The 27,978-nt window shown below is 43.3% G+C and overlaps 1 protein-coding gene and 1 long non-coding RNA gene across 8 annotated transcripts in view; one reads left to right on the plus strand and one right to left on the minus strand.

Moving 5' to 3' along the window:
* Positions 1 to 27,978, plus strand: part of ANK3 (ankyrin 3) — a 2,768,233-nt gene that overhangs the window by 1,473,429 nt on the left and 1,266,826 nt on the right. The gene's annotated exons all lie outside the window — the stretch shown is intronic.
* On the minus strand, positions 9,196 to 14,498 carry LOC138472841 (uncharacterized). Its single transcript, XR_011268688.1, has 2 exons — positions 14,400 to 14,498; positions 9,196 to 9,615 (listed from the first exon to the last, which is right to left on the minus strand). It is a non-coding gene; the product is annotated as an uncharacterized lncRNA (long non-coding RNA).

Here is a 27,978-nt window from a genome sequence, read left to right on the forward strand (position 1 = left end):
TTACTGGCTATTCTTTTTTATCAGTCAACTATTTTCCATCCCCTTCTTGCAGGGCTGGCCCCTCTGTTCTGATTGACCCCTTCAGTTTACCAAGGCCAAATTTGGGAGGGGGATCAGTCCACCCACTCGCATTTACTGTTTACACTTTTTTTTATTTTTTGTACCAAAAAAGTCTCCATTACAACTTTCTCTAGTTTCTAAATAAACCTAACAATATATATATATATATTTTAATTCTTCTCATCCTGCCAGACTTAATGAGATTTATCTGGCATCTAAACAATGTTGCATGTGCGGAGGATGGATTTTCATGGATAATTCAAAAAATATAACGGTTCTCAACATTAAATGTTCTACACAGATATCTCATTTATTAAACTATCACCTCCCCAAATTGACATTTTTGGGGGACTTAGTAACACATTTTAGGTTATAACTTTTGTTCCCAAGGTCGAATTTTTTATGATAGTTATATCAATTAAAATTATTGTTTATTAGCCTTCCCATGATATCTGGGTTATCTTTCAACGACGTATGGTTCCTGAGAAAACCAACATAATCTGATCTTCCTAGTAAACTAATGGCAAAATAATTACATGTATGCATATTCTGTTTTAATGGAACATTACGTTTCGCTTCCCCCACACAACCTGCTTTCTTTGTTGATTCAGGCTGGTGTAAATCACTTCCCATTCTTGTATAGTCGAAGTTTGGGATAATGGATGGTAAACTGATCTTATCTCACTTTCCAAATGGGTTTCTGGCCTCATGCGACAATCTTGATAGCAGGCCATCCCCCCAGTCAAGGCAGAGAGGGTCCACATACGTTCTTGAATTTTGGGGATTGTACAGAGTTCAACTCATTAAAGACAGCCTTTCTTTTGGCCCAGCCACACCAATACATTATTCTGTCATGCATGAATACAGATTCATCTCTGGCCCTGACACTTCAAAGCTAGGGTCTTTCAGATGGAGAGCCTGGCATATGATGGCGGAAGGTCACTGTTTTTAACTTTCAGGGGAAATGTCTTTACACTCACACAAGCCTTCTGTGCTCTGAATAATAGAACCACGTGCTTTCCAATCTGTCACATTTACTCTTTGTGAGGCATTTTTAATACCTTGCATAATGCCATCAATGTTCATATGTATATTCACTGGACTCCGGCCATGGAGATTTGTTTTCTCATGTGTATATTGTTCTTAGCTGCAAAGGTTCCAATGTTCCACTTCAAATTATAATATACATTTAAAAAGGTTTAGGCCAGGGAGTTTCACTGGTACACAGTTCCTTTCCTTCCAAGCCACAAATAGCTTTATTTTTCCATGCTGTTCTTTGTTGTGAAAAGTGCCTTTAATTTCTTTTATTCCATACTGAAAAGGTAGGCTTCTGATTTTAGCTCTTTGTCATTCACTTTGCATGGGCCATTTTGTACTCTTTACTTTAAATGTAAAACAGCATTTTATTGTAGTTTTCAATTTGCAGAAGGCCCGCATTTCCATGGCGCCTCTGTTTAAAAAAAGGACACAGGGTTTTCATATTTTTCAATTTGGTCTTTTTGTTTGTCAGTCACATCTGGTCATGTATCTTGTGGCACTGTTTAAGCCTAAATTGGCTTTTCAGTTCATTTGATCCTGCTGCCATTAAACCCCACGAACCTGCCGTTGGCATCAGAGCCCGATGAACCACATTAAACTCTTAATTCCTTCCAGATGTTTTTCTTTTTTACTTAACAGGTTTCTTTCTTGCATAGGTTTCTTTTGTGTGCAAAGAATCCTCTTTATAAAAGAATAAACATAATATTATGCTAGCTGGGTGTAGTGGAACCTGGCACTGATCTGCTAGCTACACATATCCTTAACAATTGTTTGGCAATGGTGTAAGTTGTTGGAACTGTTAGTTCGAACCTTGAAATGGTGTGAAAATCTGTGCCTTTGATGTCACTACGTGGTACATCATATATGGTAATATCTGGCATATTGTGTGATCCATGTCCTGTATTAAAAGAGATCATTTCAGAAGTAATCCAGTGCAAAACGTCCTCTCCAGAATACATAGATAGCAAAAAGGGACCAGGCAGGCTGGACCAGCAGAGGAGCACACCTTGGGGAGGGAGGGCAAGCTGACTGTAGACTAAAGGTGATCAGAGGTGAGAGGAGTGTTGGTTTCGATAGTGTACCTTGGTTAAGGCCAGCAGGGAAATGGGGCTTGGAGGTGGCATGGATTTGGATTTGCGGGTGTTGACCGGAGAGGCAGCCAGGAGACAGGGAGTTTGATGGGAGGTCATAGAGTGAAATAAAGTTCATTTCGGAACTCCTGTTGAACATTGGACCCCTGCAATTAGACAAGGTATAACCTATTATATCAGGACATTGCAAATGTTTGTCCTTCCTGGACATATGATGGCAATAACTGACAAATAGTGTGAGTACCGTACCCAGAAACATGATATCAGTGCCTATATATCAACTAATACTATTTCCTTTGTCAAAGCGTATTTGTAGTTTGGAGTGTTAGCACATCTGGCCAAGAGTGTGGTGGCCTCCTCGGAAGCTTTCACTGCCAAACTTATCAATTCAGCGAGACAATTCCTGTCGCCAGAGAGCTGCCTAACCGTTACAAAAGCAATCACGGGGGAGTGACTGGATTACTGTAATGTCCTCTTTGCTGGGACATCCAAACGGAACATCAATAAGATAAGGATTATTCAAAATAACTCTCTTCAAGCTACTCTAAAAATTCCCAAAAGAGACCATATCTCAGCCGCCAGAAGAAAGGCGCTCTGGCTCCCCATTAGGGAAAGGATCATCTTCAAAACGTTGTTAATTACTTACAGATGCCTGAGTAACACTGCCCCACAATAGCTGACTAAGAAAATCGAACAATCAAAACCCAGCAGTGGTAAGGTCCCTCCACGCAAATCGCTGGTCCTCCCCAAAGTGAAAAGAGCCAAAGTAGGTGGAGTGAGCTTCCCATCGGTGGCCGCAAACCAATGGAATGCCCTCCCCCAAGAACTAAGAGGAGACGACTCCTATTGGGCCTTCCGCAAGGCTACAACTAATGGTTACCGCTCCAATCTTGCCCAACTGCAACTACTCCAGAATAAACCTTTACGTGCGGCCTTTGCCTTAAAACGGAATGAACAAATAGCACATATCAGAAGAGAAGTTCATTGGCTCCCTGTCAAAGCAAGATTCCTTTTTAAGACCCTGATCACTGCCCATAAATGTATCCTTAATGGTGCCCCCTCCTATCTGGACAACAGTGTAGCCCAGAAGGTTTCAACTAGGTCCTTAAAATCTTGTACCAGCACTTACCTGAATGTCCCTAGGTTCAAGAGCAAAAGGGTGGGAGGCTCTAGTTCCCCATTAGTTGCTCCAAGGCTCTGGAATACTCTACCGACTCAAACCAGAAATGAGCTATCGCACCAGCGTTTCAAGACCATGATCAAAACTGTTGTTATGTATGAATTTATGTAACCTAACTCTGTAACTAGCTTAGCTCTCAAGTAACCAACGCTGTGATACCCCTGGGTTTGGGCGTGTAACAAAAGCAATAATAAATAAAATCTGTACTGTTATCGTGCTGTTGTGTCAGGAGCTGTATGACACCCCTCTACTGAAGCTTTTTCTATCATGTAACTGGTTTGCAACGGCGCCCTGATGCCTCAGGGTTTAGGCGCTTTACAAATGTAAAAATAAATAAATGTATGGCTGCCCTTGTTCTATTTGCCTGGCCTTGTATTTCCCAGACATTTTATCGTGTTACCAGATTGTGTAACTGAGCAGCCAAAGTCCTGGCATTCTCTCCTCTTGTGCAGGTTTGTGTGAATATACCCAATATATGCTGAGCAGAAACGGGGCCTCCCTTAACACCTTCTCCAACTGGGAAAGGCTTTTGTCCTTTGGCTAGCCAAAGCTCAATTTTTTCAGTATCTGACAGGTTTATTACGAAGGTTTATCCAATCAAAGAATAATCAATTCCCATGTTTCCAGTCATTCCCCGCGGTGTACTGTCACCTGCGCCATCAAAAGCTTCCCTCGAATATAGAGAACACATGAACAGCCTTCCCCGGCAATCGTCCAACAGCCATTGATTGAGCCATGTAAGATAAAGCACTGGGCAAGTCACCCGTGCCCGCGCCTGATGGAAATCTGGATGAGCGTCTGCGAGTAATGCTTTACCTAACAAACATGCTTCCAGTTTTACAAAAATAGCCCTATTACAAACATGGAGTGCTACTTCAGTAAAACCGATGGAGTTAGAATGCCTGCGTTCATTTCCCCCCACAGTTTTCCCATATTGGAACTGTACAGCTAATGTTGCAGTATGTGAGCAGGTGTGCTGTTTGCATACATGAATTTGAGGTGAAGAAGAGTAGTGTGGCCCATGTATCTTTGTGGCGTATTAATATCTGGCAGAACAGAATCCAGCAGTGGAACCTTACATGTTCAAGAACAGCGCTAATTCCCTTCTATTCCATGGCCTGCTACCATTATATCGGATAAGTGGTTGCTATGTTTTGTGAGACTACTGTATAGATTGTGTCTGTATGTGTTCAACCACCTCCCAAGAAAATAATGTTGCTCTGGATCCCATGGGCCTCCTACTCGCATCTTGATGGTTTCACAGGCCTTCCTACTCATTTGCTGAGCTTGTTTCTTCCCCTGGCCCTCCGAATCACGTGCTGATTTTTTTTCTTTCCCTGGCCCTCCTCATGTGCTGATTTTTTTTCTTTCCCTTTCCCAGGCCCTCCTACTCACGTGCTGATTTCTTTTTTCTTCCCCTGGCCCTCCTACTCACGTGCTGATTTTTTTTTTCTTTCCCTGGCCCTTCTATTCACGTGCTGATTTTTTTTCTTTCCCTGACCCTCCTACTCACATGATGATTTTGATTCTTTGCCAGCCCCCCTAACTCATTGGTTGATTTAGATTTTTTGCCAGGCGCTCCTACTCACTTGCTGATTTCGACTCTTTCCCTGGCCCTCCTACCCACGTGCTGATTTCGACTCTTTCCCTGGCCCTCCTACTCACGTGCTGATTTCGACTCTTTCCCTGACCCTCCTACTCACGTGCTGAGTTCGACTCTTTCCCTGGCCCTCCTACTCACTTGCTGATTTCGACTCTTTCCCTGGCCCTCCTACTCACGTGCTGATTTCGACTCTTTCCCTGACCCTCCTACTCAAGTGCTGATTTCGACTCTTTCCCTGGCTTTCCTACTCACGTGCAGATTTGTGGTTCTTAATGAAGGTGACATAGGTTTCTAGGCTCAGCCCGTTACTGTTTTTTTCCTCTTCACGTATATCACATATTCACAGTTTTTTTCAAATGGGCCTCGTAATTCTAAAAATAAAGGTAAAATACTTGCATTTTTTTTGCTAACATATTTGATTCTGATGTAGCACCAACATAACACAGTTGGCAACGTCACAGCCCCTTGGAATGCAAGAGGACCCAGTACAATAGCACTTACCAGTGAAGGAGCGGTAGATGCATCCATTGTCTGTAAATCTTTTGGTCACGGCCAGTCCTTAGCTCTGCTTTGAGGAATGCCTGGGCACCTCTGGTGCAGAGTCTGCTGACACTTTGACTGGTCTTGGGCTATCTCTGAAATGCAGGATCCGCCGTGAAGGCTTTCCCACCCGTGAAAGAAGACACTGTGGTACAGTCAGGGGGCCTGTGGTCTACAGCGAGAAGAGGATACTACATACATGTACGTATCGTGCAGACCCGCTTGAACACCACTTTTCTTTCTTGCTGTCAATTTGAGAATATCCCAGATGCAGAAAAAATGTACACTTTGCTGTCCTGAGATATTGGTTGTTTACTTTCTTAAATCTCTTTCCAATATGAATATAATGGACAAAATCTGCTGTATCCTGTTTTGTCCAGCAATGTCACTTGCAGTCATCTGGCTCTGAGGGGCCGATGTATGCCCATTTGTTATTTCAGGGTTCCTCAGCCAGGTTTCCAGATGAAACTGGTCTTGGTGTCTGTTTTGTGAACATGAATGCAGCTTTCTAGTCTCTTTAAAGATTTCTTGTGTTGCAGATCGGCCTCCCACCACTGTTTGCACACTCGGGTCTCTTTCATGCTGTTCTAGCCCAGTGTCAGCCCTTTCTTTTGGGTGAAGAAAAAGACTTGCCCCCTTTGGTTGCTGGAGGATGATCCAGCCCTACCCCCTTCCTCCCTCAGCCCCAACACTGTACAAACTCAATCTTCCAGTCGCGGGGCGGGGAGGTCTGCCACATTCATTACTGCGTCCCTCCCTGCTGCATCCAGCGTTTATGTTCCACATCTGCACCTCCCTCGCGTTGCTCGTGCATCCACTGGACATCAGCTTTGATTGGCAGGATGCAGGAAAGTTTGCTTCGGGAATCCTGTGGTCAGACCCGTGCTCGTCAGTTGGTCTCCTGGCCCTGGGCTGCATATGGTGAGCTAATCATGTATTACCGCATATGGCAGGCAATGTGTCCTTCACCCTCTCCCACTGCCTGTGTGCACATCAGGATAGGGTGACCAGATTTTCAAAACAAAAAACCGGGACAGCCAACAACATAAGAGTGACTACCCCATCGCAGCCCACCAATTACCACCGCTCCCCCAAAACGCCCCACAACCCCCCCACCAACCATATTTCCTGCACTCCTCCTTTCTATAAACTGTATATGATCTCATTTGTGCAGTTTTGTCTGTGAATAGTGGCATGTTCGTTCAAAACGAGCGTTAGCTCTAATTGATATTACATGGCTTGCTGTACAATAACTTCCAAGCCGTCTCTGTGGCGCAGTCGGTAAGTGTTCTAACTTGTACCTGAGAGGTTGGAGGTTCGAACCAAACCTCCAACTTCAAAATTCTGAAAGTGTACCGAGCCCCCAAACATGCAAAAATGAGAAAAAAAAACGGGACATAGGGTGATTTCCCCGGACTGCCCGGACGTCTGGTCACCCTACATCAGGACCTTGCAACCCCTAACTTGGCCTTTTATTCACAAGGCCTGAGCCTCACGTGAAGCATTAGTGCAACGTCCCTTGTCATCATGCATGTACTACATGGTTGGGTGATTCCCTTTGCACATGTGCCTCTGGAACCTGCATTAAGTGCCGTCTTTACTGAGCCTCCTTATAGGGCTCCTGGACACACGATAAAGTACCTGGAATAAGACGAAAAGCTTTAAACACCAAAAGCTGCTGCACCTGCAGCGCCTCACGAGAGCATCGCGGCATGTAAATTGCACCTGGGAATAGTGGCGTGTACACGTGCGACTGCATGGTTCAGCGCCTGGCATAAGGCGCCATTAACCGTCCTTGAGACTGCAGGTGTGCGTACGAGGCTGTTCGTGGGCATTTGATGCCGTGATTTACATCGTTTGCCCCTCAAGCGGGTAAACGGGGCCTCGCAGAACGGTTTCCCTGGGCTCTGCGCCATGCATGGCGTGCTGTAGAACGTTCCTGGGACCATTGGCCAGTCGTGGCTGCCCCACAGTCTGCAGAATCGCCACGATTCTCTATAATGCGGATGGATCTGCCATGGTCCTGCTCTGGACAGAAAACGCGGCAAGAGTTTTAGCGTGTTTATTCCTGCACGGATAGCGAGATTAAGGGCCCAGTGGTGCCCTTTGAGGTGAAGCAGTCACTGTAGATTATTTGATACGGGGTGGAAGGGGAACAAGCAAGGCTGCGTTCTTACAAACCGGAAGCACTATTGTTCTGCAGAATTGTAAGAATCTCTGGTTTTCAGAAACCTTTTGGATCCTTTTTTAATATTCTATCATGTCCATGTAATTTGGCGCCCGGAATCTGCACCTTGTCTACGTCTGCGCCCTGCTCTGTTAGGTTGTAAATGGCGCTTACGCCATTGTTCTCAGAAGCGAGCGCTTTCCCAGAATGCTTCAGGACTGCTCTCCGATGGCTGATTGATGGGCTCAGCTTGCTGAGAATGCAGTGCAGGGGAAAGCTGTGGAAGCAGCAGCCCAGGCGAGCTCGCCTGGCCTGCTCGCCCGGACGTGTCAGCGATTCCACGCGCAGCAGCACCAACCCGGGATTAAACACACAGGGAAACGGGAAACCAAAGCACATGCATATGTACGGCGTCTCCATCTACAGCCCCAGGACGGCTGGGTGCCGTGATCAGTATTCCTGCAGCAGCAGCTGTGATATACGTGTGATGCGGCCGGGGCTAAAAATAGGCCATCTGCAGTGGAGCGATGGAATGGCAGCTATCTCTAATGCCAAGCCTTCGGTATTTTACGCACGTTGCAGTATTAAAGGGGATTTATTGAATAGCGTTGGTATTTATGTGCCCTGTCTTTTTTCTCGTGCAAGTGTGTACAGTGCATTTCCAGATTAAATACAGCCGAGTTTCAAGCAGAACGTGCACGCTTTTGCTGCAGAAGAATTCAATCTTTCATTTTTATGTTTTCTGATGTCTGTGTGAACTCTGACCCGGCAATCCGTTTTATCAGGATTTTTGGAAATTGCAGAACCTACGTAAAAAGAGAATTTGAAATGATTAGAATTTGTCTGGGTAGGATTCTAACGTGAAATGAATAGAGGCAACACGTTGAGGGAAAGAGTTCCTTGGCTGCTTGCCATGATGCTGTTAACTACCATCAGCCAGTTGCATGCATGATATGGCGTGCCACTTCTACATGCTAGGTTTGGTGTGTCGGTGTATGTACTGTGATAACGTGAGGAAACCATTGTCTTGGATTATTTCAGATCTGCAGAGAGACGCAATTTTGACAAGTGTGCAGGTGGAGACAAAACGTAAATTCCACCAGTGGAGCAAAGGGGATATTTGAGAACTTGCTCAAAACGGCATTGGTGGCCTTTTTTTCTCATCCTGCCCATGTGGATTTGTAATTACTTGCAGAATTTTCCTTAGTCGTCTCGCTCCCAAGGTGAAACCGAGCAAATGCTTCCATCAGAAAAGAAACGCTGCCCCATTTAAGAAACACTCTTCCACTATAAGAGATGCAATTTAATTTTTTAAGCAATTGCTGCATGTATTATTTTTTTTAAAAAAATGACCATACTCTATACAAGAAATGTTCATCAGGCTCAATGATTATCAGGCTCAATGATTATCAGGCTCAATGATTTGTTCAAGTTTACAAAAGTCTGTAATGCAATGACTAATCCCCCACACTAACGTGAGATGGGGGTTTAGATTCTATTAAAGACAAGGAGGCGATTATTATGCATTACAATCTTTACTCTGAAACCACAGCAGCAAAGAAAAAACTTTTACAAACAAAAAAGTTTCAACAACAGAACTAGATAAAGTTCAATGTCAATGCATGGGGAACTCCCCAAACCATCATGGAGGATAGGTCATACCCTGCAGGGGACCAATGAGCAGGGACCCTCCTTTATATATGTCCATTACTCTAACGCCAACCCCTCTTTCTGCAGCTGACTTGCACCAGACGCCCAATGGAACGGTTGAACTGCGTAGCGCAGAGAAAAAGGATCCAGCGAAACCGGAGATCTCAACCTTTCCGCAGCCTGAAGCAATGAAGAAGTTCTTCTGGATAGGACTTCTCACCCGAAATCACGCACTCCAGAACTTGTAACTGCGATCCACACTCCTGAGCAGAACCTCAACTCGTACCTGTAAGAACAACAAGCAAGAAGGGTGGGTGGTTGGGAAGAACAACAAACCAAAGAATGTTCTCACTTGAACCACCTGTGTACATGCGTATCACAATTGTCATATCATATCATATCATATCCAGGGTGGGTGGGAGGGATAATAATCGCCTCCTTGTCTTTAATAGAATCTAAACCCCCATCTCACGTTAGTGTGGGGGATTAGTCATTCTATGACAAGACAGGAGGCTCATATTATGCAAGTTCAAAGCCCTTGCATCTCATTAGTAAGTACAAAATGATCCAATATAATAGATAATATAATAAAATTAAAGGAAAGGTAACATTTTTTAAATGCTTTCATTAAATCAATCTGTTGACCAATCAGAGAATTGCCCAAGACTAGGTTGCCCGAAAAGCTGTCTTATAAGGCAAAGTCAAATCCACTGCAAGAAAAACAGGAATGTGCCAAATCCAGCGTTCCTTACAGGCCACCAAAACCAACTGGTTAAAAGAGGGGAAAACATTGAACAAAGTTTTCCTATACTAATAGGTTAGGACAAAACCATCTGAAATAAACACCTATGTTGTTCAATCAAATATTCAAAACACTTAAATTCGTACCATTTTTGGGGACCTAGAAAGCAAACCAATGAAAACAAACACCTAGCTCTCCTGGAGATAAAGAAAAGTACCCCATAGGGGTGAAAGTCTTATAGGTTCCATCCCATGCATTAAAGGAAGATATCGCATTTGAAACAGGGCATGTCACAGAACTACACCGGGGAACCAAGAGGGAAAGACAAATCTTCAAAAGGGTAAAATGGGAGTAAAAAATCATTTTTATAAATTTTGTAATAGGACAATCCATCCTGAGCGGAGCTGAAAAGCAATAGAATTAATCTACAATTGTCTTCAGACATATGTGTATACTAAGGAGGGAAGTCTTCTGGAGGCAGAAGCAGAATGGAAGACAGGGCCCCACCTGAGAAGCTAAACCCTTCAAACCGCCAACACGGAGACCCTCAGACCTCCCGAACTCTTGAAGAAGGACTCTGCTACCATGACAAAAGGCAGATATTATAAACCTGATCCTTAAGAGGCCAAACTTGGCAAGAAGAAAAAATGTATCCGACATCCAATCACTACCATTATAGTGATATCTAAACTCCTTTGTAGGTATGCCCGGTGCTTGAACCTTGATCCCTCCTCCCTGGTGATAAATCCCCTAGCGGATCAAAAGTAACCGAAGGAGGACACCAAATTTCCAAAATCTTAGCAAGACTCTAAACTGCAAAGAACTGATCACTAAATGGTTAAACTGAAGGTGTACACCAGAAGAGGTCCAACCTATATTTCAGCCAATTTGCAGATCTTTGAAGCTCACAGCACCCTGAGCTGGCACCTTACTGCAAACAAACTCTTGTGAAAACCCCAAAGGTCCACCTGCCATGCAGGTGACTATGATAATCAAGTCATCAACCAAATATATATCCCAGCACTCTGGTAATCGTAGCAGCAGACACCGTCTGAAAGTTAATGTGTAGACTCTGGAACGCATCGTGATAGAGGGTCATAACGTGGATGGGGGATAGTATCACTCCCAGACCCCTCTATCCCACCAAGGGATATTGAGCCTTCCCAAAAGAGGAGAAACCTCCCCCACTTATCCAAAGGAAAAACCTTGCAATCCAGAAAGAAAACTACCCTGAGGACCACATTAAAGCCCCGCTTTACACCGTTAAGAGAAATAAATACCCACTAGCGCCTCTAACCAATCCCCTGACTGGACAGACTCCAGTTAACTTATTGAAATACCAGAGATTAGCACAAAGGAAAGTAACAGACGGGAGGGAAATGCTCAGTGCGAGTCTGCACTGGTCACCCGCCAGAACTCCTGTAAAAAGGAAAAAACTGAAACCATTGGATACTCCCAGAGGTGTAATATTATGATGCAATCTCCCCCAAGGATGGCAGGAAAACTGAAACCATTGGATACTCCCAGAGGCGTAATATTATGATGCAATCTCCCCCAAGGATGGCAGGAAGGGGAATGAGGGGGAAAGAACTCTGGATAATTATCAATGCCCTGTAAATGCAAGGTTGAGAAGAAATCTGGGACCACTGTCCCCTCAAACCCTGAGGTCTGAGTCACTGTATTCATGTGAGGCTGACTGGCCACTAAGGGAATCAGGGGAAGGAAAAACTAAGCACATTGTCCATAGCAAAACAGTACTTATACAGTACTACGAACCCTCAGGTATATGAGTGGTGCTTAACACTACTACGAGCGTTGTGTGGTGTGAGGTGTTCACTTATCGATCTCAGCTGGATAAAAGACTGATGTAGACCTTTCCAAAATTAGGAACCTGTATCAGAACGGTCAGCACGGATATGAAAACAGCATTCTAAAGAGGTTAAGCAACGCTCATGAGGGTACAGAAGCCTGCGTGTACTCCTCGAGCAGAGGAGAAGTTGCAACACACTGTTAGACGGTTAGCTGAACCATAGGCCAAGCTTTGGGAGGAAAAACATGAGGCAGGCGCCAGCAAGTTATTATTTGGCAACTCGTCTAACTGATACCATCAAGTATTTCCAAACACTCCATCCAAGTAAAACATGGTTGCTCAACTTGTCATGTAAAAAACTGAACGGTTACCCTCGAGCTGACCCTGTCTCCACCAGAAACCAAAAGAATAAGGAATGTCCAATGGGACAAAAGTAGGGGAGAACAAACGTCCCCACTAAAGAGAGCCTTAAGCCCTACAGACCTCAATAGAGGCATAACGCATCATCTTTATTCTTCCTCATGTTGAGAGAAAATACTGTAGCTTAATCAGCACTGGTATTGGGTGGAGCAATTGAGGTCGGGAATCAAAACCTAAGGAAAGGACTGAGTTGTCCTGAAACTAACTAAGGTAAAGGGTGACAGAATTTTTAACTAAAAGATGAATGATAACACCAGATAGATGGTTAGAGAGGAAGGTACAACCCCATATGGGTCTGTTCACAACCACTTCCACACTCTTTTCTTTAAAGCACTTAATAAATAAAGAATATATAATATATGAAATATATATAAAATATCCAAAGAAGAGGGGTTACGCCCTCACAGGGGACCGAATCCCCGGCCCTTATATAAGCTGATACTCACTGAGCTTTCTGGGCCACTGACAATTCTGAAAAAAAACGCAAATGTGTTCCAGTCAACACTTAAACATATTGTTTATCAAAGCGTACACTGAGCAAGTGCACCTCAACTGCTCACCCCAGCAGGGTGAGGCAACCAATAGTACACGAGGGAGCACCTCGCAGTAGGAACAAGGCGAAGCCTGAAACCGAGCAGGTTACTGCACGCCTACAAGACCAAACAATGGCGTCAGCCATATGCAGCACCTAAACAAAGCTGCCGACCTTAAGGAAGGAATACACTGAGCAAGTGCACCTCCAACTGCTCGCCCGAGCAGGGCGTGATAATCAGCAGTACACGAGGGGGTAACCTCGCATTAGAACTCAGGCAGAGCCTGAAACCGTGCAGGTTATGGTGCATGCCAGTTAAGGTAATTACCCAAGTTGCCCACTTTAAGGGAGGAAACACTGAGCAAGTGTACCTCAACTGCTCACCCTAGCAGGGTGTGGACACAGCCGTATACAAGGGGACCCCTCGCAGAAACCCCAGGCAACCTTGCCACCGAGCAGGTGACTGCACCTTTCCAGGGAAGATAACCCAAACAAAAGAAAACTGTCAAGTTGAAGGTAGGATACACTGAGCAAGTGCACCTCCAACTGCTCGCCCGAGCAGGGTGTGATAATCAGCAGTACACGAGGGGGTAACCTCGCAATAGAATCAGGCTGAACCTGAAACCGAACTTATGGCACCTACAGTGAAGGCAAAGCACATAACTTAAGAAATAAGTAAATGAATAAATAAAGAAAATAAAATAAAACTGCAGACTGGCAGTGCATCGGGCTCTTGCGCTGGATGGTCAGACTTTGACCTAACAAACCCACAGTCTATCAGTAAACATTCTTTCTTTCCAGCACTAAAGGTAAGGAAATGTGTTGTGTCACCAGGGATACGAAATTACAAACATTTAACAAAACCACATTTTTACTATTAAAATGTTTGTGCTATAATCTTTCTGAAGAAGTCATGAACCAACCAAATGCCCATTAGGAAATCCCTGCTCAACTGAGCAAAAAAGGTGACAATCAAATACCTCCATTGTAAAATACAATTATTTAAAATATAACAATTAAAATATACAAATAAACATGCGCTGGTCGGCCGCGAACCCGGGTCTTCCTGCATGGGAGACCTGCAGCTCTATATTTGAGCTAACTTGGCTCAGTACTGAATCAGAGGCTTTTGTTACAAACATAAGCCACAGGGGCAGGCCGAACCCAAAGCCTGCAGCACCTGGAATCCCCAGGTGACCATAAATCTGTCAAGGGGCACGAATTCAAACAGGCGAAATGAAGAGGGAACAGTGTAAACAACACTGCTCTCGCGCACGCCGGGAGCGAGTTGATTAATGCACTAGAAACACCTGAGTTTACAAGCGCGAGAAATTTTTAAAGAAGAAATAAATTAGAGAGCTCCCTCGAACTCACAACCTCATGGACTGTAGTCCGAAATTCAACCATTGCACCACTGCTTCAGCTGAAACAGGAAGTATGAGCATAATACATATTTTCTTTTTGAAAGACACCAAAATGAAACCAACGGCCGCACGCGGCTATCCAGATACATTGTATCAAATACACAAATTCCTTTATAATAAAAGGTAATTAACACATATTTACCATATAAATAATATATGTCATATTCAAACTAATAAAGCCTACTACTGACAAACAATGTAAGACACAACTGAAAGGGGTGACTTAGCTCTGTGGTGTCAGCAGCAAAGAAAGACGGGTTGGCGTTAGAGTAATGGACATATATAAAGGAGGGTCCCTGCTCATTGGTCCCCTGCAGGGTATGACCTATCCTCCATGATGGTTTGGGGAGTTCCCCATGCATTGACATTGAACTTTATCTAGTTCTGTTGTTGAAACTTTTTTGTTTGTAAAAGTTTTTTCTTTGCTGCTGTGGTTTCAGAGTAAAGATTGTAATGCATAATATGAGCCTCCTGTCTTGTCATAGAATTGAGCGGAAGAACATGATGATATGAAGCAATCGTGTCTGTCAAAAGCCACAGAGTTTACATTTGGTTGTGTTGGTTCACACATTAAAAAATCCAATAGATACAAGTCACCAAAAGTGCACAGAGGATTTTCCAACTCATTTTCTTAATGACTTTGACCGGAATATATGCCGGTATAAAAAACATGTTCATAGTGGCTGTGCCCATACATGTCCATGCAGGCTGCACCAATACATGCCAGAATTGTTATATAGGAACATGCTCCTGTTGGCTTTATCAGACAAAAATGGCATACTGCAGTTAGAAAATACCCCCAGCCTAGCTTCACCAATGTAGGCCAGGCTAGCCATGTAATAAGTTATGTTTGCCTTAACCTTGTTACCCAGTAAGAAATGCTATGCCAAAGTCATAGTAATAAAACGTAACAAACTGGCTGAAGCAATGTATGATATGATAGTTTATTTATATAGCGCCTATGCACAATGTGTTTCAAAGCGCTTCAAGGCTAGGGAGGGAACAAGGGAAAATACAATGAACATTCTTACAGGCCATGAACAGCAGGGATGTGAAATTAACCATCGTACTCGGCCTGACGACATTTCAGATAGTGCAAGAGCTAAGACATAGATAAGGAAGGGAGGGCGGAGAGTGGGAAGGAAATGGGAACAGACAGGCGACTACCGTACTAGGCCTGGTGACATTTCTGGTAGAGCCAGAGAAAACAAAAGGCAGGGAGAGGGGTGCAGAAACGGAGGAGAGTAACAAAACAAGCGACTATCGTACTAGGCCAGACGACATTTCGGGTAGTGCTGGACGGGTGAGAGGGGTGCATTTAGCCACGTAATAACACTTAGGTTTGCTTTAACCTTGAAGCCCAGTAAAAAATGCTGTGACATTGTAACCAGACTGGCTGTGGCAATGCAGTCCAGCCAAGTAACAACACTTATCATGTTTGCTTTAACATTGATGCAGAGTAGAAAATACCATGCCAGAGTGAGAAAGGTAACCACTGTTTGCAGAAATTGTAAGCAAGTCCGACAAATAACTGCACTTATTTTTGAATTTTTTTATTTTATTTATAAAGCACACAAACAGCCCAAGAGCATCGAGGCGCTGTTACAAGAAGACAGCTTGGTTCCATGGCACGTCCATGTAGATCACATGTGAAAACATTGCTTACAATAAGGTATTTGACAAATGCTGTTTTACATGGCATAGAAAGTACGATAGTTAGGCAGCTAGCAAGTTCAGGCAAATAGCAGAGTATTCTTCGAACGTAATGCTCAGTAATTAGGCTATGCCACAGTAAGGATATATAACAAGACTGGCTGCAGCAATGTAGGCCACTCTAGCCACGTAAAAGCACATACCATGTTTGATTTGACTGTGAAGCCCAGTAAAACATGCCAGACCACAGTAAGAAAGCTTAACCAGACTGGCTGCAGCAGGGCAGTCCAGTTTAGCAAGGTAACAACACTTATCATGTTTGCTTTAACTTAGATGCCTAGTATAAACTACCTTGCCAGTAGCAGGGTAGGAAATGGACCGGAACAAGACAGAGCTGGTTCTATCGAAGTTTGTCTCGCCGGAGCACCCATTTCCTCTCATGGACCAAACCCCCGAGCTAGGTTAGCCGAGCTGTCCCCAAAGTCTGCTCGCGAGTGGGCACTCACCCAGGCTGCAGGCTCTGCAGGATGAGTCAAAGTTTGTTAATACGAGCTCCATGCAGAAACAGCCCAAGTCTTAGATCTTGGGATTTACAGCCATTTCTTTGTTAGGGTGCATATTGAGACAAATGAAAAATTGCCATTACTTGATCAAAATGGTTTAATGCTGAATCAATATCACATGCATATTACACACGTAAAATGTGGACAATCTTAGCTTCATGAAATGCTCTTTGCTTTTAGGCAAATCACAGTGATTGTGTTCTCTGAAAAAGGGTGCTGCTCGCCCTGGCCTGGGCTGTGCCCATCAGCCCACCTACTCCACTGCCCAACCCCCTCCTCCTGCACGAAGGGGGGAGTAGTACCCAGAGTAAATTCTTTACATTTCCCCCACTGGCCAGAAATATAAAACGGAACCCTATACATGAGGAGTGTTGTTACGTGGCTATACTGACCTGCATCGCTGCAGGCAGTTTGGTTCTGTTTTATACTTCTGGCATAGCATTTTCTACGGGCATGAATTTGACAACAAACATTGTTTGATGCCCAGTAAATAATGCACACCTTAGAGGCCCGCTCACGCAACCAACTGCATTGATTCATTCAGCCTTCATAAACATTTTCTCACTCCCATACATGTTCACTTGTGCACCTATACACTACATCCATGACTATTTAGCCCTTAGCATACACTCTCACATTCACACGCATGATTGCACACACGCACCCAACATACTTTTTCACGCACGCAAAAATGCACTCATTCCTAAACATGCTGCCACACACACACATTTTTTATTTCTTACTTGCAGCCTGGTCCAGAATCTGCTCCACTATCATCGGGAGAAGAGGATCCTGCAATGGTTCTCCTCCTCCCACGAAATATGAACAAGAACCAGGAAGCAAGGAGAGCCTCCTGGTTCCTGCACTTATAGGTAGGAGCCAGAGCGTACCCCAGCCACTCTGAATGTGTGGGCAGGCACGGGAGTGCCCCCTATGCTCATTCATAGCTGCAGTACCATAGCCTGCATCCCCAAAGGCTTTGCAAGGCTGGGGAAGCAAAATGCCCCAGGCCTTGCATGGCCCTTTGGACATGCATGCTGGGGTACAAACTGTCAAAGGGAAACCGCATTTCCTTTTGACAGTTAAAGCCAGCCCAGGAGTGCCCCTTAGCGACTTGTTGCAACTGAGGGAACGCTTAGTGCTTTCACTAGTCTGGCTTGGTGGCTCGCCCAAAATGGGCAGCTCAACGCCTCGTCGACCATTACTTATATGTCCCCTAGCCCCCCTGTGAACCTGTAACCTGGCAAGGGAGCAACCAGTTTTTCGGTTTCCCAACATGTTGTCACTTTGCAAGCCCTCCCATTTTTTTTTATCTGGAGGGTCCTTCTAACCTCCCTTATGTCAACTGTTTACTCATCCAATCTCACCATTCTAGCATTTTCCCAGTCCTCCTCCAAGCAAGAAGCCCCATCCCAAGACCGATTCCATGTCATTCTATCGCCCGTTTTTATTTTGCGGCATTCTTTGCCGCAAAAACTCATCTAGTTATTTTTGGGGGTGGGGGTTAACCTCCCAAATCCCCCTTTCCCACCTATTTAGAATCTAGCCCCAAAAAACCCAGAAACCTTTTATCCCTCTACCCACCCCATATTTTTAGATGTTTTTTTTTCGGTAAAATATCTGCACCAAAAAATGCCGCGATTAAAGGACGTCGTACCCCCAAGACCCTAGTCTCTCATGTTTCCACACACAGCATTCTTCTCCTTGCTCCCCCCTGTCCCTTACCAGTTTTTCACAGCCTCACCAACTGTACCTTGCTGGGTTAGGGGCGGGGTGGGGGAGCCTTTGCATGCACTCATGCGCAGCCTCAATGTGTGTACTCGTGTGCAGCCATGGTAGGCTTCTGCCCTGCATAATGAGCATAGAGTCCAGTGAGAAAGTTGACAGGTTGACCTGAAGGTGTGTCTACGTTTACAAAGTAGCATGACACAAACTGCCAATGAGGAAAGGACTTCATGCCCTTTTTATAAGGTGCTTCCCCGGACACCAACACCACCAAACTGCACCACTGGCCGCACCTTCTGCCAAAACTAAAGACCCCAGCCTCCTATCATTACTAGCGTTAGGGTGCCAACATCAGCCCAAAGCCCTGAAAATAGGCCTGTTTTTCAGTTTTCAAGCAGCATCCGATACCTGCAAGGGACTTGCATCCCGCCGCTACTCTCCTGCGGTCTGGTTGTTAGGAGACTCACTCCAGACCCAACAATACTTATGAGTCCTGTCCTCTGGACTAATTAGGGCCCAACAAGAGAATTTATTATGAATATATTATGAAACATGAGCACATCCAGCCCTGAAGATGGATTAATGCAATCCGAAACGCGTTGGCACCAAACATCACCTAGGAGTGCTTTTTCTATGTTGAAAACTCGAAAAGATTTTTTTATGTTGGAAATTCTGAAAGTTATCACCAATGATGTAATTGTGACATAACTTGAAACATTCATTTGATTGACCTGTTTTGGTTTACCCGAGCATCTGCAGCTCAAATTGTATCATTGTTGTTTTTGAATCACTGTTTTGTGACAATTTTTACTGTCCATACCCGCACTGTGGAAGTTAACAGTGCAACACAGAGAGACTTATTTATATATATATAAACACTTGCGTTCTCTATTTAACCTGTCTTGAGTCAGTCTGGTTGATTTCCTCTCTTTACTCCAGCAGGCAGACAGAAATATTGAAAGATATTTATACTTCAATGACTATGAAATTATGTTAAATTGATGAGCACATGTGTATAGTGCTCACCACAAAAATTACAACTTTACTGCCTCAACTATTAGGGATGACTGACTCATTTGAGTAACGGTTTCCCCCCTTTTTCAGTTGAGATATTTGATCTTGGATATTATCCTGTGAGGAGTGCAGCATTGGGTTCCTGGTCGGCAAAGTCCAGGGTGTGTTTTGTACCTTAGTTTTCAAATCCCCCCACAGCATCCCTCACTTTCCACAACAGATATCCCCCAGTCTTCACATAGAACAAAATAGCCACATAATTGGATCAAATGATAAAATGGAATGGACGCACAAACACAATAAAAGGGATTAACCAGTACCCTCCATTGCAGGCTTCAAAATGTCTGTGCCCTTAATTCTCTCTATAAACAATCAAGAGTTAGACCTGCTTAGTATTCTTTATCAAAATCTGTTCATCTCCAGTTTCATTTGGCGGATGCGACTATCAGGAGGCCACACTCAAATAACATTAATAATAGTAGTAGCAACAGTAAAAAGTTATTTGTATTGTTACAAAAACAAAAAATTATTTTAAATCCTGTATTGCATAATTAGATGGTACTAATTCATTACCGTTGCAAAATCAGAGAACACACTTGAGATTTTAGTCTGTGATCAAGGCATGCCTCTGCAGTGGGCTCTTCATAGACTGAGTGATCCTCTCATGTTCCTCGGTTCAGCTCGTAACAATAATGGGAGACAGACCTGCCCTCCTCATTAGGAATACATAAAAATCTGCCCAACTGTTCTTCACATCAGACCGGAGGATCAGGTATGCAATATACAAGATTTAGTCGTTCAATCAAACACCACTAAACTAGTATCTGTCCCAACCTTGTAACTTTCTACATATTTATCATTCAGGTTGTGTAGATTTCATCTAGATTGGAAACCACCATTTTCTCTCAACCATCCTAGACCCTTGGCAGTCATACTTGTGTCTTCAACCTAGTACAGAACTTGTAAGGTCTATAAAGATGGCAACAAAAGATTTTGTATACTTTGCCAACCCCAAACCTTTTATGCACTAATTCAATTAGTGGTGTTGAGTCTGGAAAATTCCTGATCACCTTTACCCTTCATGCATAACACATCTCCAATGTCAGTAAGTTAAATAAGTTGGGGTCGTTATTTGACCATATAGTACACCCACCATCAAATTCATCACATATAAAACGTCTTTACCAATTATTTACTATACCACAAAGTTTTATTATCAGTCACTTTAGATTGCTTTGATTATTTATTTATTGGTTTCTTTTGGAGCTTTATGATGCTCTAATTTGCTCAATGTGCTCAAAGCACCTGAACAAAAACAGGACATTGAGTACAATACAAAGGTTTGACATAAACATAAGGAATAGGAGCATTGGGATCAAGTTACAGTTGCTATCTGAGGTCTCAGCTGACAGTTGGGTTACATAGTGTGGTTGATGGTTTTGCAAAGGCACCATTGGTTACAGAACATCTGTCTTGGTGTTTGCAGGAAGCTCTTCTTACAACAAACAAAGTGGTTTTATGAACATGCCAGATTAAGTTTTGCAAAGCCATGGTACTGCAAATAAGAGGTTATCAGGAAGTTGCTATGGGCTGAAATGCTACCCGTAAGGTTTTAGTGCGGGAGAGTCCAGGATATGAGTGATTTGGCAGAGGGGAGGTTATTTGTTCAATGTGCCTGGGAATAGCTGAGTTAGATCTCCTGTTTATGGAGCCAGATTTTCACATTCCTTTTGGAACCTCTTGAGGATATATTATGTATTCAGAGTTGTGGAGAAGATGTTCCAGAATTTCAAACCTAATATTGCAAGGGATGTCCCTGTGTGTTTAAGTCTTTTGAACCTGGATGTAGTTAGATTTTTAACCTTTGATCTTAGCGGTATTGTAGGTACACATTTGTTTGTGTAATTTCAGGCATTTAGGAACAATGTTATGGTGGCTAGGGAAAGTCATAGAGTTGAATTTGTGTGTTAATCTCTTTGTGATCGGAAGCCAACTGAGGTTTCTCATGCTTGGTTAGATATGGTCCCAATGCTTCAGTCCCAAAATAAATCCAGCTACTTTAGTTTGGATAGGTTGCAGTTGGGTTACTTTTTTGTTTGTTTAGTCCTTAGTCCTAGATAGAGATTTTTACTATACTCTATGCGAGAGAGGACAAAGGCTCTGATCACTGCACGCATTTAAGCGATGAGTGTTATAACATCAATTTGGAAGGACCTCCAATTTCTATTATAAAGCTTTGGTCCAAATCCATATACAATAATATATATATAAAGTGTTGATCCAAAATGGCTATCAGGGTGATATCTTAGTTAGGCTAAGGAAATAAAGTATTTGCAGGCTCTTGTTATCTTCAGATCACTTCGTAAGACATAGACAGAATGAGGCTCTTGAATAAACAACACAATTTAAGAATTCACCTGATCTGTTTGGATCTGTTTCTGATTTGTGGTTCCTTCACATGGAACCATGAACCTCAGAAGTTACCCACATGCATTCCAGTCTGAAAGATTCAAATGGAGAACTGCAAACTATAAGCAAGCAGGCAAGAAAAGGAATGCTGGGGCGCTGTTCCCAGACAGGCGTGAAGGGATAAGGGGTAGCATCATTCATGACATGTGCAATCTACTGAAAGCTGATATGTGTTAAGCAGTGCTGGTTGCGGTTCCATCCCAACAGAGTCTATTGCCTACTATGTCCATCTATGTTTAAGCTTGGGATCGAAACAGTCTGTCACATGTTGGGCAATTGTATTTTGAAAATTTATCAGGATGTGGTCACATTTACAGTGTTGTTACAAAAGGCTATTCATACTGGTCTAGTGGAATTGATTTGTCTGGCGGAAGCCTTAGCAAGATGAGTGGTGGCACATGTGTTGCGCTTGTGCCTCTAGAAGGCCAACAGTCTTTGGGAACAATCAGTCATGTGCTGGGCCTTTAACCTTTGAAGGCTGGTCTGAAAAGGATTTTGCCATATTGAGATTTTGCTTCTCTGCATCTGAGTGAAAAGAAAAAAGACATAGTCTGACATGGTGCAGGAGCATGCACAGGCCTCTGGGAAGCTTGTGAGGCATGGCTTTTAAAGCACTGTGAGGCCTTGCGTTGGTGTGAGTTCTGCAACTGACCATTGCCAGAGTGAGGCTGGGATGTGTCATTCAGGTGTCAGTCAGAAAATAAACATAGAAAATATTATTTGAAATACCAGGTCTTTCTGGTGTCACCTCTGGATTTCTATGAGTACTGTGGCAAACCAGAAGAAGGACTCGGCGCAGAGGACATCTTGTCAAGAGGCTTTAATAAACTTAAAAAAAAAACCCTTTCTAGCCTCTAGCCCTATTGCTAAAAAGGCATCCTCTTCCTATCAGAACTATAACTAAGGTGCCCATCCATAATCATAACAAAAAAATAGTCCTCAGTCCTAACCCATTTGCTAAAATGCCCCCAACACTTAGAAAAACATAAAAGAAAACTAGACAGAGTGCCCTGCACTCAGAGTGATTCACCCCAATCTTCTTCAGGCATCTCAGGAGTCTCTCATGGTTCTGGCTTCAATAAGTGTCTCTAGAAAACGCAATTCTTGGTTCTTTTTTTTAACAAGTCTTGGCAGTCCCTTAAAGCTCCAAAGTTTCCCTAAGTTCCCTAACGAAAGTTTTAAGTCCTTGAAAGAAACAAAATGTCTCAATTTCTTTAAGTGGAGGGATATTGTCCTGATCCCTCTCCACAGCTTGTAGTGACCTGTCCCCACTTGCTTCACATTGTCGGAGTCTTTGTATCTTGGGAGTCTTTGTGCTCCCTGGTATATGTTCTTCACTGGGTTAATTGGGCCGCTCTAGCCCCCTTTGTTTCCTCTTTCCCAATGGCTCTCTTATGTCTCTAGGGTATTGGTAACCCCTCTCTTTAGGTGGCTCTGTTAGCTCTTGGGGGTTCCTTTGAGCCACCTGGTGGATTATAATCTTTGGGTTTCTTCAGCTCCCGTAACCCCTCTGTTCGTCTCTCTTTCCTGGTCTCTCTGACCTTAGCAGGGGCTTAGGGCAACTCTTCCTTCCTCCTGTTTCATCCTCTCCTTTCTCTGCCTACTTCTGCCCTGGACAACCCAGATACTTTCTGTTCCGTTGAGTTTCTTCCAGTGAGACGGTGTATCTTGGATAGCGGTGCCGTTGCCCACGGTTTACAGGTTTTCTGGTCTGGATAAAAGCAGGTTTTCTCTTCCACTGATTTCGATGCCTCTCCGCTCTTGGGCTCTCATGTTGAGAGCAGAGAATTCACTCCTCTCTCGTTCAACTGTTTTGGCAGCGGTTTGCGGGCACCAGGCCCACCACATCCGCTACGTGTTTGTGCCTCCAGTTAAGGCTTGCCTTTGTCTCTCCGACTCTGCACTCTCCCCTGTCTGGTCAGCAGTGTCTTGCCTCCGTGTCGACCTCTGCCCGTGCCGCAGCACGGCTTCGCCCATCAGTGACATAGTCACCTCAGAGGCTTGCCTCTGAGTATTGCTTCTCCTCCTCCATTAAAGGGTGATTGTGTCTTTATTCTTGCTCTGTGACCAAAAAGGGGCATGTTGTTTATGTTCAGCTATGAAGCCCACAGAAAGACCAGCATTGTCTCGAGCCAAACATCCAAAGTCACTTTCAATATTATTGAGTCCCACAGTTCAATATACCATCAGTTTCTTGAATTCCCATATATGCCGATAATGCTTTAGTTATAGGGAGTTTCCCATGGGAATGGGAGTCCTTGTCCCCTAGAGGGGAGTCACTCCCAGTGAGGTCCCGCTTGACAAACCTCATGGGAGGCTTTTGCTTAGCAGGCTCACCTCCCTAGCTTCAAATGGGGTGGTTCCCTCCAGGGAAAAAAGTGACAAAGCCTTCAGATTTGTCACAGTGCAAAGGGTGGGGATTAGTTAATTGGTGTAGAGACGTATGAATCCACAATGTCTGTTCAAACCATATTCTAGAGTCCTGAAAATCTGCATGCATTTATTTTGCATTTTCGGTCCAGAAGTTATCATTTAGCACTGAGATGTTTAAGTTATCAAGTGTTTGATTTGGTTTCAAAAAGTGCCCACTGAGGGGTGTGTCCCCAATCCACCTTCTAACGCTTTGTATTTGCTGGTAAGTTTCCCAAAAATATGGGGAAATGGCCCTACAACATAATTGTGTTATTCAAGAAATGAGAAACGTTTCTTAATCCCTGGCCAGTGAGCGGAAAATGTATTTCATGCAGTTTATAAAAAACAAAAACGTCTACTACAGGCTACATAAGCATTGGCTTGGATCGTTAGATATATCCTTGAGACATTTTGCAGCAACCTATTGGTTTGTAGATTTCATGTGAGTATAGAGTTCCAGAAAACTGCAGTGTGCAGGTCATGGCCTGCTTTGAAATGACCATGTGTGTTTTAAAGTGCTGAACCTTGATATGTTGTTATGCCAAGGCTCTAAACGTTGCACATTACAGCCTCCATTCTCTGTCGGGCCAATATCCGGAATATTTATACTTAGATGCCAGCATGTGTCCAAGATCCTTGGGCATCATAAATACTAATCTACCTCGAAAAAAAACACAGTACATTTTCATTTTTTACCCGCGGCATATGGGTGTATTTTGTTCTGCCTTAACCTGCATGAATAGGTCTTGCCTTTAGTTGAGGGAGTCAAGTTCACTAACGCATTTATGGTCGCTGGGGATTGAGAGCCCATTCTGTGGTCTGCAAACTAATCTCAGGATTATACTTTCAAAATCCTCTAGTTTGAACCAATTGGACATGGCCTCACAGCTATCGACATGGTTTGAATTTGCTTTCCTTGAAACCCTCTCTCTTGACACAGAATGCACATTTCAGCTCTGTAACAGGAAACAACATTCTCATTTTAGAAAGGGGAATACATATGTTCCTGCTTTCAATTTGGTCTGTCTGTCTGTCTGTTCTGTGTTTTTGCACTCAATAGTCCACCTGCTGATGGTGTCGGCCTCAAAAAGACTTTAAGGAGAACACGCGATCCAAGGTGTCTACGTTCTTAAGAGAAGACTAGAGGAAGATTGAAAACCTCCATTCTGAGAGCTGTTTTTTCAGTTTCTTGATTTTGCAACAATGAAGGAAGTTACCCCTTACCGAGTCCCACTGTTTGTAAGTGGTCTTTTTTGGTCTTCCACTAGCTGCATCCCCTGCCCATCAGCAAGTCTCTACTTTTCTGCTGTTGAGTGATACTTAAGTCATTGAATGGATCCCCATGATCTTCCCCAAAATAGGCTGTTCGGTGAATAATGGCACTAGTCACTTTGGTCACAGATTGTGATATTACTGCTTTGACCAAAAAGCTTTTTCCATTTACCTTTTCATTTCTAAATTGGCCTCTCTAATGGGGCAATGGAGTGAAGAATAACTCCAGTAGCAACAGAAAAGAGCATGAATCAAAAGAAAATAATCAAACGTACATGTAAAAAGAGTGATTGAGGCGTTGCGAGGAGGACAATCTGATCTCTCTTCCCAATACTAAAAAGAAAATAAGGCAACAAAATACAGAAGACATACCTGAACCAAAAGGGAGAAAATTAAAAACAATTTCTGAACTTCAAAGAAAGTAATTATTTAGGGATCTCTCCTGATGAACCACAGGGACTACTATGGGGAAACACGTATTGAGAGAATGAAAATCAATACGTTGATTATTGAAGTGGATTGTACGAAATTTAATACAATACAACTGAAGATAAAATTGAGAAAGGCAACTCAAGACAAACAAATGTATGACAAAACAATACAAAAGGATACTTTGAATAAACATAAAAAATACAATTAAGTATCAAACAGAGTGTAGATATGGTTACTGAAGTCAATGATATGATATTTTATTTGTACTGAGCTCATACACAAGTGTTTCAGAGCGCAATCTATATCTTCACCAGTTAGAGCACAGTCTAAATGTACCAGACAATGCTAGGCATGTAAAAAGAGTGAGTCGAAAACCTTTACAAGTAGCGGCCTCCTGTTGCAGACAGTTTTCTCTCTGTACGTACGAGAAGACCAGGCTAGTTTCCGCGCAGGTATCAAGAATATCTTTTATAGGAATACCGCTCCCGCTGTTCCTGCAAATGGATATCGGGCAACAGTGCGGAGCAATTTACAGGCCTATACCTGTATTTCAAGTTGAAGTATGCCCCTGCTGGCTTCCTAACAAGTTTTGAGACCCTGTCTTTGCTGGTTTATTTTCAGCATCGACTTCAAACTTTATTGCAGAAACAGCTGGGGAGGTGTGTCTGATGGCGACAATATTAAAGTATTAGTTTCATTGTGCTGGGCATGACTAAGACTGTGCTGCTCATACAAACTTGATGATTGTTTGCCCTACACTATTGCTTATTTTTTCATTGCAAAATAAATTCCCATTGACTTTTTAACAATAATCACAACCTCACAATGGAGTAGATTTTCAGTCTAAAGCATTGAAATGTGATTAAAATGCACACGGAACCATCTTTTTATTTGCAAATCCTTCCTGTAACATTTACAACATAACATAGTTGGAGTACAGCACAATTTATTCTACTTAATTTACTAATGGAAATCTACTGGGTAACTGACAACTAATATAACATAGCTACTACCTCTGTTTCTGTCATACTATAGCCAGGATTATGTTGCATGAGAGCTAATTCTTGGTGTTATTCTGCCTGTCCTTCCTTTAGTCACCCCCTTCCGCCCTACCGTCTTGCCTCTTAACTCCCTTTGTTCCCTCGTTCATTTTCTTACTTCTCCGTCCTTCCACTTCCAGCCTTACTCCTTTGCGAGCCCTAATTCTTTTGGCCGCCTCATTCTTTCCTTCTTCCCTTGGTTATCCCTATCTCTTCACTTCTCTTGTCTTCTCTTGTCTCATATTTTCTCGTCTTTTCTTCCATCCTCTCCTTCCATTCCTTCCCTACCATCCCTTTTTTCATTTAGCCCCATTCATTTTAGCAAGACGTTGCATACCATTCTCAGTCTGACGGTCTGGCGAAGACCCTTTATATGCCTTTTTTAAGCTCCAAAGGGTGGTGCTCCTGTGAGTAAATGCTGCAGGGGGCTTTGTTAGCCAAGGAGATTGATACCGGATCAAGGACCCTTCTTTATCCCCAGCCTGCTCTGCCTTAACCCTGGCCCGGTATTTGAACAATTTAGGACGCTTATTTGACATGTTAGACTTAGAAGTGAAGTTTCGCTCAGCCAAATTCTTAATTTGATCAAGCCATTGCATATGTTTACATTCTTCCAACCGTAAATACGTTTAAATCGTTTTTCTTGACTATGTGTGTGGCAAGAGAGTAAACCTGCGGTTGAGCCTGTTTTACTGTGTGTTTACAGTAGGTAGCGTGGAAGGTTGCTGTAGTTATTGTGAGCCATAGAAAATAGTAAAATAACATATCGAACTAAAAAAAAATACCTTTTTTAACGTACATTTATTGTTGTTGCTAAAACATACACACTTTCCAGCTTCCACAGTGGGAGCAGGAAACTCAATATATGTTTTACGAGTGATATAAAATATCCTGCAAAGAGGATTCAAGCTACTCTTAGAATTAAATAAATAAGAAGCCCACGGCCACACCATGGGAGCAGCCACCAGGCTAAAATGGCAAGTTTTTCTATCCATGTAGTTTGCATGATTTGTAAAGCGAACACTTGCGATAGGTGGGGGTTTTCGATGATTATTTACAATGCAATTGTTTCCCATTTCTGCTGCAAAGAAAGCCTACTCAATTAAGAGGGAGTGTAGATGCTGATAGATATCCTTATGCC

The sequence above is a fragment of the Ambystoma mexicanum genome, chromosome 8 (assembly GCF_040938575.1).
Source record: "Ambystoma mexicanum isolate Mex_15411 chromosome 8, UKY_AmexF1_1, whole genome shotgun sequence".
NCBI classification, from domain to species: domain Eukaryota; kingdom Metazoa; phylum Chordata; class Amphibia; order Caudata; family Ambystomatidae; genus Ambystoma; species Ambystoma mexicanum.